This window comes from Balaenoptera physalus (genome assembly GCF_965194825.1).
Source record: "Balaenoptera physalus genome assembly, chromosome: 3".
In the NCBI taxonomy this organism is placed as follows: domain Eukaryota; kingdom Metazoa; phylum Chordata; class Mammalia; order Artiodactyla; family Balaenopteridae; genus Balaenoptera; species Balaenoptera physalus.
In genome coordinates, this window is record NC_138890.1 from 50,890,058 (window position 1) to 50,910,348 (window position 20,291).

A 20,291-nucleotide genomic window follows, 5' to 3' on the forward strand; every position below is an offset into this window, starting at 1 on the left:
GTGTGTGTGTGTGTATATATATACACACTCACAGTTAAATAAATTTTTTTTAAAGCAGGCCTTGGGCTCGGAGCCTTTGGCAGGCAACAGTATCTAGTTAGAATTTAATAACATTGTTTTTATGGTATTTATTTTTACTTTTAGCTCCTATTTATGGCAGGTGAGACTGGTTTTCCATTTGCAGTAGTGATATAAAGTTTCCATTTTAAAGACATTTGTTTAAGTTAAAAAGAGTCTATTTAAAGAAAAACACTAAGTGAATAATAATACAGGTGGTATGCAGACATAACCTACATGGTAAATGTGGTACGGGTACCACTGAAATTTGGGAAATACTGACACGTGGAATCGTGGAACAAAAAAAGTCGTATGTTCTCAGAATCAAAGACCATTGAATTTTAGAAGCCCAGGATTCTAGAATCCCAGGACACAGACTCTTAGCACCATAAATCCTAAAATGAACAATATAATATATATGATACTATAAAACATAATCTCTCGCAAAATCTTTGCATGTGGAGGAGAAAGCCTTGAAGCCATCTGTTGGTTCAATTCCCTCATTTTGATGTGGGGAAACTGAGGCCCCAAGAAATTAAGGATAGAATGAAATAACATATGTGAAAGAGCCTTGTAAAACATAATGTGTTCTTCAAACGTGAGGGATACTTGTAAAAGGGTTCCCCAAAGGCACAGGGCTTTCTAGCAGGGAACTGGGACTGAAGTCAGCTTTCTTGACTCCTGCCCCTGCATCTGGTGCTTTCTTGTCCTCCTCAGCTATGACGAGTTTCTTGAGGCTCCTCTGGCCCAGGCCCAGACTCTGCTGGGAGCGGGGGGACATCTGCATGGGGGTGGCCTGCTGGCCCCCTCCAGAGGTGGGAGCAGAGGAGAGGGAGGCCGGGTTCAGGGGTCCTGGACATAGGGGATCACACAGTGCAGTGGGGTATGGGGGTGGCGACGGGGGCACATTTAGTCCTCTCCCTTCTCTTAGCTGTAGAGTTCCCACTTGCCAGACCAGAAGGTTGCCAGATGGCCTCCAAGGGAAAATCCATTTTATGATTCTAACTCAGTTTATTCTGGGGCCTCAGTTTCTTCTTCTGTCCAATAGGAAACTAACTAACACTTTTCCTGACCCCCAGGTCTGCAAGAAGGATTCCCAGGGTCTTACCTGTAAAGAGAGCAGGGCTCCATCCCAAGGGTGTCTTGGAGAGTCTCAGTGGGAACCAGGACGTTAGGCAAAGCAAGGTCTTGAGAGCTGTTGATGGGATGAAGGGAAAAGAGGTCCATTACTCTGTTGAGAAAGACCTCTATTCCCCAGCTTCTGCCAACGTGACCTTCCTTTCTCCATGGGCCTGAAATTTATGGGCTCTCCTTGGCCTGGGGCCAACTGCCCTGCAAATTGGGGCTCCAAGCTGTGGTGACAGGCTGGACCACGTGGGGAGGTCAGATATGCTGATTTGACTTAGTGCCTCTGGGTACCCAGTTTTTAGAATTGCCCACTGAGCCCCAGGCACAAAATGTGGCCCCATGCAGGTCCCAGCCCTTCTTCATGCTGTAGGGAGAGGGAGTCTCTGGCAGGGGTCACGGGGGCAGCAATTCCCTCTAACCACACAGCCAATGAGCCCTTTCTCCTGATGACCAGACCTCAGGGAACTCCTTCAGACTAATTCTGCAGGAGATCCAAGGCCACACAGTTGCCCCCTTCTCATGGGGCACCTCATCTGCCAGGCCCAAATTATCACACCCACTTCTGAAGTATGTTCTTTCTCCATCTCCCCCAAGAACTGTTTCATGTGGCTTGTGGAAGGGGAAATGTCACGGGCAGTTGCTTCTCTGTAGCCTCCTAGCTGGGGCTGCAACAACCTCTCTTCCTGAGGTGGCCCGCAGCCCACCTCCCGGGTGCCAGGGGCCCTGTGTGTTCAGTGAAGTGGATTCCTGTGCAAGTTCCAGGTGGCCCAGCAGCAGCCCGCACCAACACGCCTGACCCTTCCCGGCCCATCATCCTCCAGACAGGCGCCTGAGGAGGAGGAAAAAAAGGAACCACTTCTCAGCGTCGGCCCTCAGAAGTGTCTAAGCCATTCTCCCTACATTAATCATGGAAAAGACAGCACGCCCCAGCCTGGGAGAGAAAAGGCGCCTTTTTCATCTGTCTGGCTACATGGGTCTCAACACAGAAGTTCAGCTCTGACTAAGCTCTCACTCTTGACAGCTGTCCCACCACCTCTGACCCATCTCAGCCTCTTCCAACCACACCCGCAAAAGGTAACAGGATTAGGTCAATTTCACTTTGCCGAGAAATCGTTCCGTAGCCTGTCTTGTCCACTGTGCAGTGGAGGCCAGCTCGGGCTCCTTGGCACCCAGCGGCGGGATCCCTGCCCTCCCTGGCTGTTATCCTGGGCTGGGGCTGTTAAGTATTTCCTCATTAAAGCCCTGGCAGCTCAGCTCAGGTCTGCAAGCCAACACCAATAGTTACAATGGCCCCAGAATGTTTGGACAGATTTCTGCAGTTACGAGTTTATGAAGTTGAAAGGTTTTATAGGCGGGGACCATACTGGTGTTAAGGGAGACCATTCCTCTGGGAAGGGGGCGCTGGTGCTGAGTCTGCTGTGTCTTAAGATCCTAGCGGCAGGAAGAGGAGAGGAACGTGCCAGAAGGAACGAGGGAGGGCAACCAAAGAGCAAGAATAACGAGCCCAGACTGCCAGGAGGTAGGGGCAAGAGTGAGAGGGGCACCAAGGGGCACTTTTCCCTCCAAATGAGGAAATATAAATCCTGCAAAAGGCGAGAAACAAATCCTGACCACCTTTTGCAACCAAAAGAAGAGCCATTTGATCTCCACTGTTTTCTGTTCCCAAATCTGAAAACCTCAGCAAGGTCAGGGTACCTAGAGTAGGTATCAAAGGGGCTGAGGACCCCTCTCCCCAAAGCCGATGCAAAATACTGTGAATGTGCTTTCTTGGGGAGAGGATCTCTAAACCGTATTACATTTGAAAAGGTGTCTGTGACCAGAGCTCTGGAGTTATACCTACCTTCCCATTGTGTTGATAGGAGAACTGAGGCCCATTCTAGTCGTTCAACCACCCGTTCATCAAATATTTATTGACTGTCTAAGCACTGAGGCCACAGTAGGGAAGCAGACAGAAGGTCCCTGGTGGCATGATGCTGATTGTCACGGGGATGAAAGGGGGAGGGGTGCAGACATGGGCTCGTGGGACGGGGCTGGTGGTGGGCAAAACCTCTCTGAGGAATGACATTGCAGCTGGGGCTCCAGATTCAAGAAGGAGGCAGCCATGTGAAGGTGTAAGAGAGTTCTAGGCAGAGGAAATAGCCAGTGCGAAGGCTCTGAGGGCATATGAGCTTGGAGGGAAGGCAGGGAGCTAGTGCGATAGGAGGGGTATGAGCAAGAGGCAGAGATGGGAGCAGAGTCAGCTGGTGAGATGGATCACGTGGGACCATGGCAAGGAATTTGGGGTTTATTCTCAGGGCAGTCGGAAGACACAGAGAGTCTGGAGTAGAATACTCCAGATAATCTAGAGAATCTAGAGAATCTAGAGAATCTAACTCTAGAGAATCTTCAACTTAGAATTCCAGAAGGCAAGCCCAGTGCTCTTCCTGCTGTATCACGCTGCCTTTCTCCAGGTTGCCCTGCATCCGTCGCTCTCTGCTCTTTGTGGAAAAGGAGGAACCTCAAGAAAGGATCTGCGGGGTGGGGTTGCCTCCTTGACCATTGCAATAGTTCAGCTGTAGGCCACTCTGTATGAAAGGGCCCTACTGTAACATCTGGCCCAGAGAGGGAAAGGGGCTTGCCCAAGGCCACACAGCACATTCATGGCAGAGCAGGAAGTAGACCTAGTTCCTCTCCCAGGCCCGTGGTCTCTCCACTGGTCCATATGCTCTGGTTTATCACAACACACTCTGGTCCTGACAGTTAGCCATAGGCCAGGGCCAGGCTGGGGCCCTCAAAGGGGGTGGGTAATGGTCTAGAGCCAAAGGGAATGACAGACAAAGAGGAAGCAAGAAGTCTGGTCCTGGAAGGGAAGCTCAGAGAACAGCCAGAAAACTCCATAAATCTTGTCCTACTGGTAAAACCACTAAAACAATGAAGCAAAGCACCCACCTCTTTTCTATTTTAAAGAAATTCACTCTTATATGAAAAATGAGTTATACAGAAAAGTAGAAAAAATTCACCTATGGTCTCATTGCCCCAAAAAGCCATTGATGAACAATTTGGTATATTGTAGATTTGGGTTCTTCTTTCTCTACTGAACTTAACTCCACCATGGAATGGAAAGCAGCAGCATAGACAGGAAAGAGCCAGACTCTTGGGCCACCTTGCATGTGACTTTAACCTTGCTGTGCCTTCCTTTCCTGGGGGTTCAGAGGGGGATAATTGGGTACATTTTTTGCAGGGTTGTTGTGAATACACACGATCAGCTACTGGGGGGAGCCTGTGGGCAGGCAGTTGTCCTCTCAGGGCCGTTGTGCTTCTTCCTCTGTGGATTTGCTCCTTCTGTCCCCTCTCCCTGGAGCAGTTCCTTGGCCCTGGGTGTGCAGTGGTCCCTGCGCTTCCTGGCCTAGACCAATGCCCCCTCCTCTAAGACGCCTTCCCCAGGATGTGCATCTGGAGACAGCCCCCCTGAACCGCCTCAGCACTTTGGCCAATGTCTTATGAGGTCTCTTTCTACTTTGGATTGTGATAACTTCTGTCCAGATCTTCCTTCCTCCTCAACTGTACACTCAGACCTGGGATTTCATAGGCCAGATGCATTTCAAAACAATTTTTTAATTGAAAACTGGGAGACTGAGATAGGATTGCCAACTATTTTCTTTCGCTAAATACACTTGTAAAAGACTATTGTTTCATAATCTTTTAGCGATGATTTCCTTAAAGAAAGGACTTTTTGATATCAAACAAAACAGGAAGGGCATAACTCCTGAACAAAAGACAATTCTTTAAACTGAGTGAACGAAGCTTTAGGAAAAACTACGTTGTTCTTACTCTCACTTTGCTGTAGATCTATGAAATCTTCCCCTTGGACCAGATTTGGAGCTGTTCCTCATCAGACTCTGCCTAGTTCTGCCTAAAAAGACCCTTGGCACTGCTCTCTGCCCCAGCGGGGTTTTCCCCCAGACCCTCACAGCCGTGATATTCAAGGGGTAATTATTTTTTTCACCTTGAAAGAGAAGCAGGGTCTGTGGATTCCAAAAACTGTTATTAATCCTTTAAAAAATGCCACGTTCCAACCAAAATGTGGACATGCTTTTAAATGTTTGTAGTACCTCCCTCTCCCTCTCAGCTTTCAAGAAGTGAGGACTTCAAAAGCCATTTCCTTGCAGAAATAAACACTGAGGCTGGAGGTAGGGGAGAGAAACATGGGCTTGCTGAGTGGAAAAGAAAATTGTATTTTCCTTCTAAAAGGCACCCAGACCCATCACCGAGAAAATGGCCTCAGGTCTGCAGGACAATCGTTCAGAAGGTTGAGGACAAGGGCTGGGGGTGTATGCGGGCTGTGATGACTGGTCCCTTTGCCCTTGTGGGTTCCAACATGGAGTAGGGTTGAGCCTGGGCGATTCTATGAACAAGGGCCATGTTGGTGCCTAAGAACTGCTTTATCAGTTGAGCTTAAGAGCTCGACTCTGGAGCCTCCTAGCTTCATTCACTGCCCAGTCACTTAGCAGATGTGTGGATATAACTTTTCCTTGCCTCAGTGTTCTCCTCTGTAAAGTGGGGGTAATAGTCTTCATGAAGATCAAGCCAGCTGATGCATGTGTAATTGCTTACAGCAGTGCCTGGCATGTAGTAAGCACTAGATAAATGGTAGCTGCTGTGATGGTTATTATTTATGAAAATGTCCAGCGAGCAGGATGGCTGTCTAATTCCCTTCCCCAAGGTTTTGCCCAAACTTGAAAATTCCTATGGTTCTGATCACCTCCTAACCCTATCCCACTCCCTCATCAGGGGAAACTGCTGGATTCCCTGGAGAAGCAGCAGGCCATTGGCTCACTTGGCAGCCCGGGCAAGCCCCGCCACAGGGGTGCAGAGCAGATGGACCCTGCAGGCCCTGCTCTTCCGAAAGGCACGGAGGGAGAGGTGGCGCAGAGGGCTTTGGTGCCGGCACCCTGGCTTAGAGCCCCTGCTCAACCCCCTACTACGGCAAGGCCAGTGTTATAGGCCTTCATCTGTTAAATGGGACTAACAAGAGAGTCCTTGTGAGGATGCAGTGAGATGATATTTGTAAAGGTCACGGTGCAGGGGAGCTCTTCTCCCCCTCCTCCCCCTTCTCCCCCTCCCCTCCTCCCCCTCCTCCCCCTTCTCCCCCTCCCCCTCCTCCCCCTCCTCCCCCTCCTCCCCTTCCTCCTCCTCCTCCTCCTCCTCCTTCTCCTCCTTCCTCTTCCTGTCTGTCTCCTTCTTTTCCTTCTCCATCTTTGTCTTATTCTTCTTCCTCAGTGGAGCCTGCATGAAAATGGCCTCCTTACATGTCCTTCAACATCACCTTGGACTTCCCTGGCGGTCCACTGGTTAAGACTCCACGTTTCCACTGCACGGGGCACGAGTTCGATCCCTGGTCAGGGAACTAAGATCCCACATGCTGCTCAGTGCAGCCAAAAAAAAAAAAAAGGAAAAGATCACCTGGGGCTGGCCAGGTCCTGATTCTGGGAAGAAACATGGGGTTGCACCCGAGCCTCAGGGGAAGGGAAAAGATGAGGAAGGAGAGAAAATAGCAGAAGGAATCAGAGAGGATGCCCCAGAGGTGAGGCTGGAGAGAAAGGAGCCCAGTTTGGAAGCTGCGGCAGGGCAGAGGTCAGGGAGCGTGTCCAGAGCCTGACCCCAGTGTGTGTCAAAGTGGGAGGAGAAGGAGTGCTCCATGGGGGGTCGGGGATCAGGCAGCTGCCAGCCCACCATGAGATGGGGACAGCTCAGAGAGAAGGGACCTGGCCACCTCATGTGCAGAGAGTGGAGAGGGGGCCTTGACTTGGTTGGGGGCGGGAAGGCCCAACCAAGCAGCTAGGGAGAAAGGATTCTCAGGGGTACAGGGAGAGGAGGCCCAGGCTGGGATGGCTGAGCACTGGCCCTGGACGGCCATGGTCCACACCGGGAACCCAGCCTCCCAGGCTCCCTCCCCATCCCCTGAGTGACCACGCGGGTCCCACCTCACTTTCTCTGAGAAGCTTTCCTCTAACTCCTCCCTGCTCCCCCAGCCTGTCCTCAGTCCCATTGTCACAAGGTACTGTGTTGTCTGTTTTTGCACTGACTGCAGGCCTGGTTTATTGTTTGGCTTTTCCTCACAAGATGTAAGATCTGGGAGCATCAAGTTCACCTCCATATCCCCTGGGCTCAGCTCCATGCCTGGGGCAGAGCGAGCCAGCAGTAAATATTGGTTGAACAGATAAATACGAGCTAAAAAAGACATTGCTTAGCAACAGCAGTGGTGAGAAAGAAAAGGCTTCTTAGGTGATCTTGGCTAAATTCATGGCTATCCCTCCCTCCCTCCCTCCCTTCCTTCCTTCCCTCTTTCCTCTCTCCTTCTCTCTCTTTCTTACACAATATATCAAGCACCTACTATGTGCCTAGTGCTATTGTAGGCACCGGGGTGTTGTGTTGAATGGACAGAGGGTCCCTGTCATTATAGGGCAGATATGCTAGTGGCAGAGCCTGGGAAAGCACAAAGTACAAATAAGTGTATAGTATAATGTCAGATAAGGATAAATGTTTTCAGGAAAAACAGTGTCAAGGCTGTGTATATGCGTGTGGTTTTAGGTAGGGTGGGAAGGCGAGGCTTTGCTGAATCCTGGAGACCTGAATGAAGTGAAGCGGTACATTTACACTGCGGGGTGGTGCTCCTGGTGGCAGGCACGGCAGGTGTTAAGGCTGGGTGGTGAGGGCAGCTTTGGCATGTTCCAAAGGGGGGTTGGTTGTTGAACTGCATAAAAACAGACTTGAAGGGCTTTCATCTAGGCTAGCCTCTTCTGTGATGAAGGAGGAAAGACCCCCAAAGAGGGGAAGGAATTGCCCAAGCATGTCAGTGGCCAAGCAGGAAGCAGAACCAGGAGTCCTGGCATTTGAGCTCCTGCCACTGTGCCTATCCTCAGCCCCTCCTGATCTGGGGCCAGAAGTGCCCTAAAGGACCACCTCAGGCTAGAATCACACAACAGGAAAGCTGGAGGGGCCTCCCAGAGACTGCACAGCCTCAGGCCTTCATTGTGCCAACGAGAAGACTAAGGACCAGAGAGAGCGGCGCCACTCCCCAAGCCTCACAGCAAGCCTAGCCAGTGCGATTTCCCAACAAACCGGACCCATCCTCTTTGAAGCCTGGCAAGGCACTGAGTAGGGGGCTGCATCGAACGCTGCTGGATGAAGGTATGAATGAAGGCCCAGGGCTAAGGGAGATGCAATTACTCTGATGCACTGGCTGTCTCTATGTTGTATGTGCTATTTCCCGGTGGTGATGATCAAATCAATACTAATGAATATTTATTCAATTTACCATGTGTCAGGCACTGTGCTGACTTAACTGCATTGCCTCTAAATATAATCCTTGCAATAAGCATATGGGGTGGCAACCAATCCTCCTACTTTACAGGGAAGGAAACTGAGACTTGGAGAGCCAAGTAACTGAACTAAGGAAGCCAGGAGAAAGGGTAAGTTCATGAGAGAACCTCAGAGATGGAGAGTGTTGGAGGGCTGAGGGCCCAGCCTCGGGCATGTCTAATTAGCAGAGTCAGTAGAAAAACTGTCATTGCAGTAAGTCTGCCCAGCTCATGGGTGAGGATGGGAGAGCAGTCAAGGGCTGAGAGCAAGCCTTCTGATCTGTGCATGGGGTTTCGATTGGCAAAGCCCCTTCACACCATACCCCACCTTGTTTGGGTCTCACAAGAACCTGGTTGGGGGTGGAGAATGCTTTTCCTTGTCTTACCATGAAGAAAAATGAGACCAGGAAGGGGAGTGCCCAGGGTCACGCTGGGAGCAGAAGACAGAGTCCAGGTGTCCTGATGCCCCAGCCAGAGCTCCCCACTCACCTGCGTCCCAGTTTCTATGGCCCCATGGGGAAAGTCAGAGGTCAAGGGGCCATGTCTCCTGACTCCTGGTGTTTTGGGTTGAATTGTGTCCCCCCAGAAGATATGTTGAAGTCCTAACCCCAGTACCTGTGAATGTGACCTGATTTGGAAATAATCTTGCAGATGAAACCAAGTTAAAATGAGGTCATATTGGTTTGGGAGGGAGGGCTAATCCAATAGGACTGGTGTCCTTTATAAAAAGAGAAGAGACACACACACGCGGAGAACACCACGTGAAGACACAGCACACGAGGAGAACGTCCCGTGACACAACAGAGACAGAGACTGCAGTGATGCTTCTGCACGTGAAGGAAGGCCAAGGTTTGACAGCCACCACCAGAAGCTAGGAGGAGGCAAGGATCCTACCCAGAGTCTCAGAGGGAGCATGGCCCTATGGAAACCTTGATTTTGGATATCTAGTCTCCAGAACTGTGAGAGAATAAATTTCTGTTGTTTTAAGCCACCCCAGCTTGTGCTACTTTGTTATGGCAGCCCTGGCAAACTAATGTACTTGGTACCCAATCTTTCCACCAAAGGGACCCTCAGGAATAAGGGGGAGGGTCCCAGGCCTTCCATGCACAAGCCAGAAGCAAGGCGGAGGCAGGATTCCAGTGAGCAGGGAACATACTGATACTCTGATGCTTATAAATATCTTCTTATGCAGCAGGCATTGTTCTATGTGCTTTACACTTATTAACACACTGAATCCTCACAACAGCTGTGAATAGCAGAGTCCTATCGCCATCTTCATGTTATAGATGAGGAAACATCCCCAGAGAGGTGAAGTGATGAGTCTAGGCTCACACAGCTAACAATCAGCTGAGCCTGGATCCAGACAGAGGCAGTCTGTCTCATTACCATGACACTGGCTGGGGCAGAGATGGCAGTGTGTATCACTCCTGCCAGAGACAAACGCACAAAAGCAAAGCTCTGGAAGGGGGAGAGTCAAGGGCACTTTGGGGGAATGGTTAGTTTTCCAAGGTAGTGAACCCAGGGAAGGAGACCTGGCAAAGGTAAGAGCGTTCTATAAGGAAGACAAAGGCTTAGGCTTGGCCAATGTCAGCACCGCACGGGAATTAAGGCTGTGGGCCCTGAAAAGAGGGCTGCATCTTCAGTATGTTTCTGGATGACATGCTCTATTAGTCAGAATAGTTAGGTTATGCTGTGTTAAATAAACAATCCGAAAGCCTTAATGGCTTGTGACATCAAGGCCTATTTCTTGCCCATGTTACATATTCACTGTGGCTCCGCTGGGGGCTTACTTTCCTTGGCACTGTCCTTACTCTGGGACCTAGGCTATGAGGCATCCGCTTTTTGGAAAAGAGAGCGTTGGAGGACCTCAAATCAGCAATTAAATGCTGCAGCCCACAATAATGTACAATTCAGGACCAGAACTGGTCATGTGACCCCACCCAACCACAAAGGGACCAGGAGGTGGTATCCTTCCATGTGCCCGGGAGGCAGAAACCCAGAACTGTTTGGTGAACGGCACTAACGAGGACCACACAGCCAAGCTGCATTAAAGGACTGGGAAGAACACAGTGAAAAACTGACTTCCTTTTCCCTCTCATTTTAGCTTTCAGATTCTTTCAAAGAGAAAGCCTCCGTTCAGCACTAGTGTGTCATAGACACCTACCCAACACGTGCTAATCTCTCTTTTTCATCATTTGAGAGCACCTCTCAGGTTCAGATCTTTGACAGCAACAGTATTTAGTTAGGATTTACTCATGTTATTTGGTTTTCATTGCATTTATTTTTACCTTTGCCCAAGATGGACTTTTATTAATAGTAGTAATAAGAAGTTTTCTTTGAGAAAAAAAAATTAATTTAAGTAAATAAATCACAACCAGGAAACAAAAACCCAGAGTGAGCTTTAGAGTCAGAAGGCCTGGGTTCAGATCCAGATTCCTCCACTTAATAGTTCCTTGACATCGGGCATGTAATTGAATCTCTCTAAGCCTCAGTTTCCCCATCTGTAAAATGGCAGTAACAGGAGTAATCACATCACAGGGTTGTTGTGAAATGTTGGTCAAGTTCTTACCACCATGAAGACCCATAATAAGTTCTCAACATTAGCAATTATTATGATCTAGCTAGGCGACCTCAGTTTCCCTATCTCTGAAGAGGGTTCAGGGGATGATCTATGGCAGGCTGTCATCCCTGCCTAGGACAGTCACCGTAGAATCCAGTGTGACTGAACTCTGTAGGCAGGGGGAGGACCCCAGCGAGCCTGGCAGCCCCCTCCCTTCTCCAGTCCGGGTCCCTCCCTGCAGGTGTTGTGTTGGACCTCTTGCTGACAGCTGTGTTTTCTCTGCTCAGCAAAGGCCTTAACCATAAACAGCAGAAATCTAGTGAACTCCGGCCCTCGGAAAGCCTCATTCCAGGGGCCTGGGTGAGAAAAGGCTCCTTGTGTCTGGGGTAGGGGTGGTTCTGCATTCCTCAGGTCCAACCATTTGGGCAGATCTGCTCCAGGAATGCAGCTGCAGGGCCCAGGCACCCCCTCCCCTGCCAGAAATAGCCGGTGCTGGGCAGCTTTGCTGTGGTCTCCCTGCTCCGGGGAGGGCCCTGCTGGTGCTGGGAGGGCTGAGGGTCACAGCATCCTGGACAGGACACAGGCTGTCCCCTGGGGAAAATGGTCAAGCTTTCCCCAGCTGAGTTCTGACTCAGGAGTTTGGGAGTGTTGCCCTGGAACTCCAGCCTACAGAGGCATGGAATTGCATTTAGAAAGAAATGAACATGTTTTAACACAGCTTGAGAAGTCCTGCCGCTCTGGCAGCCCCATTAACCTCCTCACCCTTCCTTCCCCAGCAGAATTTTGCCGGGCGCTGGAGCTCACCCTTGCCCTTGCCCTGGCAGAAGCGCTCCACCTCCTGCCTCTTCATGGGGCTGGCCTCTCACAGTTCAACCCTCTCATCTACAGCATAAACATCACCCCCTTAGAGAGGCCACTCCTAGCCACTCCATCTAAGTGGCCTCCCCAAATCACCCTCAACCATATCTGTCACTTTCTTGCTCATTATCAGTTTGCCTATTTACGATGTCACTTTTTCCCATTAGAATGTAAGTTCCATGATCGTGGAGACCACGCCTGTCAACATCCACGTTTTCTCTGCTCAGCCAAAGTCTCAACCATGAACATCAGCAACTAGATGACCTCTAGTCTCTGGAAAGCCCGGTTCTCAGCTTTGTCCCCACCTGGTGAGTACTCAATAAATATTGGTTAAGGGAATGAATGAGTGAATGGGTGAATGAATAAAAGAAGAATGCCAGAAAAGAGCCTGGATACTATTTACTATTATCTTAATAATAGCACTCAATTCTTAAGTGCTTTCTCTTTGCCCTGCCCTGTGCTAAGTGCATTATGTACATTTAGTCCTGCCGCAGTTCTGTGAGGTGGGTATTGGTCTTCCCATTTTCAGAGGCCCAGAGAAGGTAAGTAACTTGCCAAGGTCACATGTGAATAAGAGGCAGAATTGCGACTCCAGCTGCAAACCAGGTTTGTCTCATGGCAAAGTCTGTGCTCTTAACATCCCCCATCCCCTCTGCACCACCTCCGCACCCAGAGGTGGGGAGTGACTTGACCAAAGAGGGGTGGAGGGCATGTCAGAGAACCTTCTCACTGCTTCCCACCTCCTCTCCCAGCCTAGACCGTTGCCAGGACCTTCCACCCCAGGCCCCTTCACAGAGAGCACACAGGGTCAGCTTCCAGCTTCCAGGCAGCACAGACGCGGCTGAGGTTTCTCTGAGTCATCCGAACCCCTGAGACCCCCGCAGGTCAGCTCCCAGGCCATTAGGCCATGACCTGAGGCCACTCATCCGGCTGACTCTCTAACATCCAGCCTAGCTGGAGGAGGCACCAGGCTCACCGAGGTACAGGGGAGGGCCTGTGGCTGTGCTGTGTGCTCTCAGCCCTGAAGAATGCTGCTGACTCACAGGAGGCGGGCTGGCCACCATGACTCAGGGATAGTACAGGCATGGCCCTAGGGAGAGGAGGCGGGGGTTTCCAGGTGGAGGCCAAGCCCCAGCCCTGAACTGACATGCCATAAGGGCTCTCTCCACATGAGCCACTGTTACCCTCCAGCTCGGTGACCTCAGGCAGCCCTTCTCTCAGTGGGCCTCCACTTTCCTGTCTGTGCATGAAGCAGAGACGAAGCATGATCCAGGACTGGCTGTCATCTGCGGTGAAGATAATGAATGTGGATGAGAACCAGGTGATGCAGGGCCTTGAGTGCCATTGTGAGGAGGTTGGACAGGATTCGGTGGAGGCCAAAGCCCTGAGCTGGGAGCTGGGAGTCTTGGGTTCAAGTCTCCCCCTTAACACCAAGTCATTGCGTGACCTTGGTAAAATTACCTCCCCTCTCTGGTTCCCTCATCAATCAAAGGCTGGCTTCTAGTGGGCAGAGTGGACGGTCACTGACTTGGCTTTTGTCCACACTGTTCCCGCTGCTGAGAAAGCCCCAGCTGCCGTCTCTGCCTCCTGATCAGTCAATGGCCTGTTCAAATGCCACTTCCTCAAAGGAGCCTTTCAGAAACTTCCACTCAAAAGTCATCGCTCACAGATATTAAAATGATGGAAAATGATGGCATGAATCTACATTTGATGACATTTAGAAAAAGTCCAAAATAGATTAGGTGAAAAAAAGCAGGAGACAGAATAAAATGCATTAAAGGCATTTTTATCCATATATATGTGTCTATAACTGGAAATGCATTAATAAAAGGTCTTGGAGGATATCTCTATCTATCTATCTATCTAAAATGTTAACCATGATAATCTCTGAGTCATGACAATTGTGGTGATATTTATTTTTAAATAAATATTAAAATATTTATTTAATATTGATATTTGATATTTAATATTTTTATTAATAAAAATTAATAAATTATGGTGATAATAAATTAATAAATTATGGTGATATTTAATATTTTTCAAGGTTTTCTAAATTGATGCGACAAGCATGTTGCTTTTATAAACAGAAAGGCTTTAGAGCTTCTTTCCAGTTCTCTTTTAGCTCTGATCTTTAAAGGTTCTTTTATTTATTAAACTAAAGTATCATTTTCTAAGAAGAGCACGCTGTCTCCCACCTCTTCAGGAAATGTAGCTTCTCCCAACTGCAACCATGTGACCAATGGGAGCTGCCATCTCTTTGCAGATCCACCCCTAGTCCCTGTTGATTGGCCAGGGTGGGCACCTGATCCCAAGCTAGGCCAATCAGAGCTCTCCTATGGCACTTTTAAATTTTATTGTGGTGAAATTCACATAACCTATGATTATGTGAGTGAACAATTCAATTCAATATTGTGCAACCACCACCTCTATCTAGTTCCAAAATGCTTTCATCACCTCCAAAGGAAACCCCATACCAGTTAAGCAATTGGTCCTGATTTCCCCTTTCTAACTCCCCTGGCAACCACCAATCTACGTTCTGTCTATGGATTTACTTCTTCTAGATATTTCACATAGATGGAGTCATATAATACGTGAAATTTTGTGTCTGGTTTCTTTCACTTAGCATATTAGTTTTGAGGTTCATCCACATTGTAGCATGTATCGGGACTTCCTTCCTTTTCATGGCTGAGTACTATTCCATTGTATGTATTTACTATAATTTGTTTATCCATTCATCCCTTGAAGGCTATTTGGGCTGTTTCCACCTTTTGGCTATTGTGAATAGTGCTGCTGTGAACATTCATGTACAAGTATATGTTTGAGTCCCTGTTTTCAATCTTTTGGGGTATACAGCTAGGAGTGGAATTGCTGGGTCATGTGGTAATTCTATGTTTAACTTTCTGTTTCCCACAGTGGCTGTGCCATTTTACACTCCCATTCACAATGTATCTACAAAGTCTCTAGGACTTCTTAACTTGGACCAGGAAAGACTGGCTCTGAATCTCTTCCTGGTGAGTCTGGAAGACTCTGGAATAACGAAAATGAAACCCACAGAAGGGAAAGGGCAAAAGATGGGAAGAATGCAAGTCATCCCCGAAGCTCCCCTCCATCCCACCTCCATCCTCGTGGTTACGCAAGTCTTGCCTAAGCTGGCCGCTTGGGTTTCTGTCCCCGCAAGCGTCCTGACTGATACCCTCTTCTCAGGGCCGAGGTCAGAATCTTGATGGCTCAAGCTGCGTTGGAGGGTGCTCCAGATGCAGCCCTCCACCTCGGGAGCCACCTGGACCCTGCAGCCGAACCGCCCAACCAAAAGCTCCCTCTGCTGCTCCCCAGGTCCTTAGCCAAGAGCCCAGACAGACCCTAAGGAAAATGTGACGCTGGCTGGTCCTCTAATGAGAGAGTCAGACAAGGAGGCTGGTGGTAAGGGCGGGCGGGAGGTGGGTTAGAGGGGGAGAACAGGGCAGGGGTTCTTCTGAGGACACTGTGGAGCTGGGAAAATGGAAGGGAGGCTGGAGGCCAGACCGGGGGCGGGGGGTAGGGGTGCCGGGTTGGGGTGGTAGGAGGAGGAAAAGGTGGAAAGAAAAACCCAGCAGAATTGTCAACGTCTAGATGGCCTTTCACAGGGTAATGGAGACAACACGTCTGTGGCCAAACATAAAGGCAATGTTCCTTCAGGTTCTAAGAGGAAATAACTCCAATTTTGTTTTCTGGGTAGGGAAAAGGGATGGAAAATGATGGGGAAAGGTGGTTTCAGAGGTAGGGTCCAGGCCATTCCGACCCCTTCATTCTTCAGAATCTCAAATCTGTGACCTGGGCCCATGGGAACAGAGCCCAGCTGGTTGTTTTTCTAAACAGGATCTGGGGAGCACACACTGGCCCCAGGATGAGGGCCCCAGGGGTGGAGGTAGGGAAGTCCTAGTTGTGGACAATGGGAGAAAGTTCTGGATGGCCAGAGCAGTGTATTATTTAGGGAATGAGGGCAGGCCACAGGTGCCATCTTAGGTATACTCTTGGTAGGATAAGAAAACGACTTTGTAATCGTTTTCTTCAGAGAAAATGGAAAGGTAATCCACTCTTGCCTCTTGCATGTTTTTTTAAATTAATTAATTAATTTATTTATTTATTTTTGGTTGTGTTGGGTCTTCGTTGCTGCATACAGGCTTTCTCTAGTTGCGGTGAGCAGGGGGCTACTCTTCGTTGCAGTGCGCGGGCTTCTCATTGCAGTGGCTTCTCTTGTTGCGGAGCACGGCCTCTAGGTGCAGGGGCTTCAGTAGTTGTGGCTCGCGGGCTCTAGAGTGCAGACTCAGTAGTTGTGGCGCATGTGGGAGCTTCCCGGACCAGAGCTTGAACCTGTGTCCCCTGCATTGGCAGGCGTATTCTTAACCACTGAGCCACCAGGGAAGTCCCTCTTGCATGGTTAATTGCATTTTTCTTTTTAGTTTCTGATAGTTAGAATGCATAAAACATGGGACTTCACACAGAGATGTACTCACTGTTTGTGGTACTACTCCAGGTTTGTGGAGTACAGACACAGGTCTTCTGGCAAATTCTATTCCACATGTGTATTAGTTCACCAGGGCTGCCATAACAAAGTAACACAAACTGGGTGGCTTAAACACCAGAAATGTATTGTATTATCGTCTCCCATTTCTGGAGGCTAGAAGTCTGAAATCAAGTGTCCGCAGGGTTGTTCCTTCTGAGGGCTGTGAAGGAGAATCTGCCCAGGCCTCTCTCCTGGCTTCTGGTGCTCTGCTGACCATCTTCTGTGTTCCTTGGCTTGTAGATGCTGTACCCCAATCTCTGCCTTCATCTTTACCTGGGGTCTTCCCTGTGTTTGTGTCTCTGTATCCAACTTCCCCTTTGTATAAGGACACTGGTCATATTGGGGTAGGTCCCATCCTATTGACCTAATTTTAACTTGAGAACCCCTAAAACCCGTTTTTCCAAATTAGGTCACATTCTGAGGTACTGGGGATTAGGGCTTCAACATATCTTTTTGGAGGGACACAATTCAACCCACTGACAACATGATACTCATCAAAAGGAAGTAAAAGGTTATGGTGCATTTCTAATTGTATGAACTGTTTTATAGAGAATATTGCTGACAGGAAATAACTTCCATTTGGTCTAAGTATCTCTGAGCACCAAATCCTCTACTTACAATTGGACAGGCCTGATGATTGGTAGAATTTTCCACAGCCTAGTTTCTGGCTCCTTAGATTTCAAACTTCACTTATTCAGACACATAGTTCTGTTGCCAGATACCGGGGGACACGTTCGCATCACTGTGTGAGCTCTGAGCCTGCACCTTTGGACAGGTGAACTGGCTCAGTGGACAGAAAGAGGGTCCCGAAGGCTTTTACATACAAAGACAGCTGACTTAACTATACATGGAACCTACGCAGCCACCAAATGCAGACTAAATGTTTTCCCAATTCACCTTCCCCTTAGCCAGACCCCAAAATGCCACAGCCATTCTAAAGCCATCTGACAGGAGGAAAATATGACAGTGAGGAAGGAGGTCAGAGTGGAGTCAGTGATCTCAACCCTTTGCAGTTAAAATGACTTGTGCAAATGTTACAGAAGCATATGACCATGTGAACACATTGCTGGGGCCCCTCCCGGGGCTTAGGGAAGGGCCCGTGCCAGCAAGGGATCCTGAAGCTTATGCTGTACTAGTTTTATGGTCAGTCTGCCTCAGAATGGGCACCACTCTCCATCTTAAAAAAATCCCACAAACATTCATTTGAGAAAAACGTATTCACCTACTATATGCCAGACCCTGTGCTAGACACGGATGAGGCAGAGACAGATAAAGCAAGCTGAGTGGAAATCCAACTTCTAGACATCACAGCCTCCCTGAGGGACCCAGCCCTGGAGAGACTGGGTTTTCCCAGGCGTGAGTCATCGGATAAAGTAGAAAAACTAGCCACAGCTTAGGCCCGAAAGTGGGGCCCTTCCCTTTGAAAAATGTACTGAAAACTCCTGGGAGAAGAAGCCTCCTCCCAGATTTTTCCTCCCAAGATAATCTTGTTGCTGGAGAGCCTTTAACAATCAGAGTTCCAGCTCAAAAGGAGAAGCTGTCCATTAAGCCAAGAGCGTGGGAGTCAAATCCCCCAAGTCAGATCTCAGAGCCATGCTCCTCCCAGGAAACTGTCACCTGCCTGGAGCTCTGAACCCAGGTGACCAGAGCCTCAGCCTCTGCATCCAACCTCTGGCCTGGGCCCAGAACCTTCTTGCTTTGACCTGGGATGAGCAGAAACTCATGACTCCCTAAACCAGTCCTGCTGGTAACTGACAAGTCCCAGCTGCCTGCCTCAGTTCCTGCCCAGCTTCACTCAGGGACTTGGTCCTCTAAATCATCTGAAGGACACATACTTTGGGGCGTCCCCCTCCCCGAGCCTCAGTCTCTTCATATGTGAAGTGAGATGACAATAGACTATTAATTCCCAGAGAGCCTGGTGTTATCCTCTCCACCACTGTAGCCTCAGGCCAGCTGAGTGGATGGCAATAAGTGTTTGTTGAGTGAATGAATGGGATAAAGACATCCTTGACTTCTGTGTGGAGGAGCAATAGCTGGTACTTGTTCAAGTGCAAGTGACAGACATCAATGCAAACTGGCATGAGGAAGACCGTATTGGTTCACGTCACTCACATCCAGGGGGGTTCTAGCTTCAGGATTCGCATGCTCAGATGCTGTTATTATGGGTCCGTCTGCCTCTGCCTCTGCACTTTGCTTTCCTCTCTGTCAGGGTTAGCCCCAGGCAGGTCCAGGCTTATATTTCAGCAGAAAAGACACAATCTTGTTCTCAAAAATTCAAACAAAAATCTCAGACTCGAGTCTCATTGGACAGACTTGGACCCCTTGTCCATCCCTGAACTAATCACTGTGGCAGAGGGACATCTGATGCTCCGATTGTCCAAGCCTGTCCCTGGAGTTGACACCAGTGGAGAGGAGTAATTCTGCAAAGGGAAATCTGGGTTCTGCTTCCAGGAGAGGGGAAGTGGCTCCAAGGCAGACAGCAGGTGCCCACCACAGCACTCACCTGATGTCTGAACACTTAGGCAACTCTTCCCCTCTCTGAGCTCAGTCTCTTCGTGTGTCATTGATGATAACACTGACAAAAGCCCTGCCCTTCTTCATATCCTAGAGCTTTTGTGGGGTCCAAATGAGACCCCACAAAAATGATAACAGCTAACATTTATTGAAGCACCACTAGGTATCTGGCCCTGTGCTAAGTAAACCTTTTACACTTTTATTTTATTTTTTATAAATTTATTTTATTTATTTATTTTTGGCTGCATTGGGTCTTCGTTGCTGCACATGGGCTTTCTCTAGTTGCGGCGAGCGGGAGCTACTCTTCATTGCGGTGTGTGGGCTTCTCATTGTGGTGGCTTCTCTTGTTGCGGAGCACGGGCTCTAGGCATGTGGGCCTCGGTAGTTGTGGCATGCAGGCTTCAGTAGTTGTGGCACACGGGCTTAGTTATTCCACAGCACGTGGGATCTTCCTGGACCAGGGATTGAACCCGTGTCCCCTGCACTGGCAGGCGGATTCCTAACCACTGCGCCACCAGGGGAGTCCCTACACACTTATTTTAATATTTACAACAATCTATTTTACTGATGAGAAGCCGGTTGAGAGCATTTCCAGGGCTTGTACACTGTCACACAGCTAGCAAAGGTGAAGCTGGGGTTTAAAGCAGTGCCCTCAAGCATGAAGTTATGTATAAACTGTAAATAATTTTACAAGCATTAGGGATTATTAGTAATGGTCTGTACCGTTAATAATAGTAATTTTTAAAAACCCTGAAAGGGAAATTCAAATAAATTCAGACAAATATTTGTTTAGTACCTACTATGGGCTGATCACTCACCAGGGGCTCAGAAGGAGACACATAAATAACTGTGAAACAGGCAGACTGTGATCTAATAAAGCCATAAGCACGCCCCAGGGGAGTGTGGGGAGCAAGAGATAGACTCCACATGGGGAGGGGAGGGGTGAGGGAGCCTGGAAAGGTCTCTTAGAAGAGGTAGGATCTGAGCTGAGCTTTAAAGATGAAAGGACTTCAATAAAGGGAGGAAAGAGAAAGTCAACTTTATAAGGGACCTGGAAGGATCTGAAGACCCGGAACAGAGTTCCTGGATAAGAGTTAAGCATTTCTTTGCAAAATAACTTTCACACCAGCAGGAGCTTCAAAAAGTGATCGACTAAGTGGAGGGCCACAGTTGCCATGGGAACAGAGGCAAGCTTCATTCTTGTCATTAGTGAGCATCCCTGCCTTCGAGCTGTCGAGCCAAGGCCAGGAGGCAGCGGAGGCTGCATTGTGCTGTCCCCGAGAAGAAAAAG

The 20,291-nt window shown here is 49.0% G+C and overlaps 1 long non-coding RNA gene across 2 annotated transcripts in view; it reads left to right on the forward strand.

Annotated features, from left to right (window-relative positions):
- LOC309657207 overlaps positions 1–20,291 on the forward strand; it is a 31,790-nt gene that overhangs the window by 9,938 nt on the left and 1,561 nt on the right. The window contains exons 2-3 of one of the 2 annotated variants that reach the window (XR_014261698.1): positions 12,111–12,251; positions 14,857–15,363. This is a non-coding gene — a long non-coding RNA (uncharacterized lncRNA). The remainder of the gene's footprint in view (positions 1–12,110; positions 12,252–14,856; positions 15,364–20,291) is intronic. The other variant, XR_014261699.1, reaches the window with a different exon arrangement.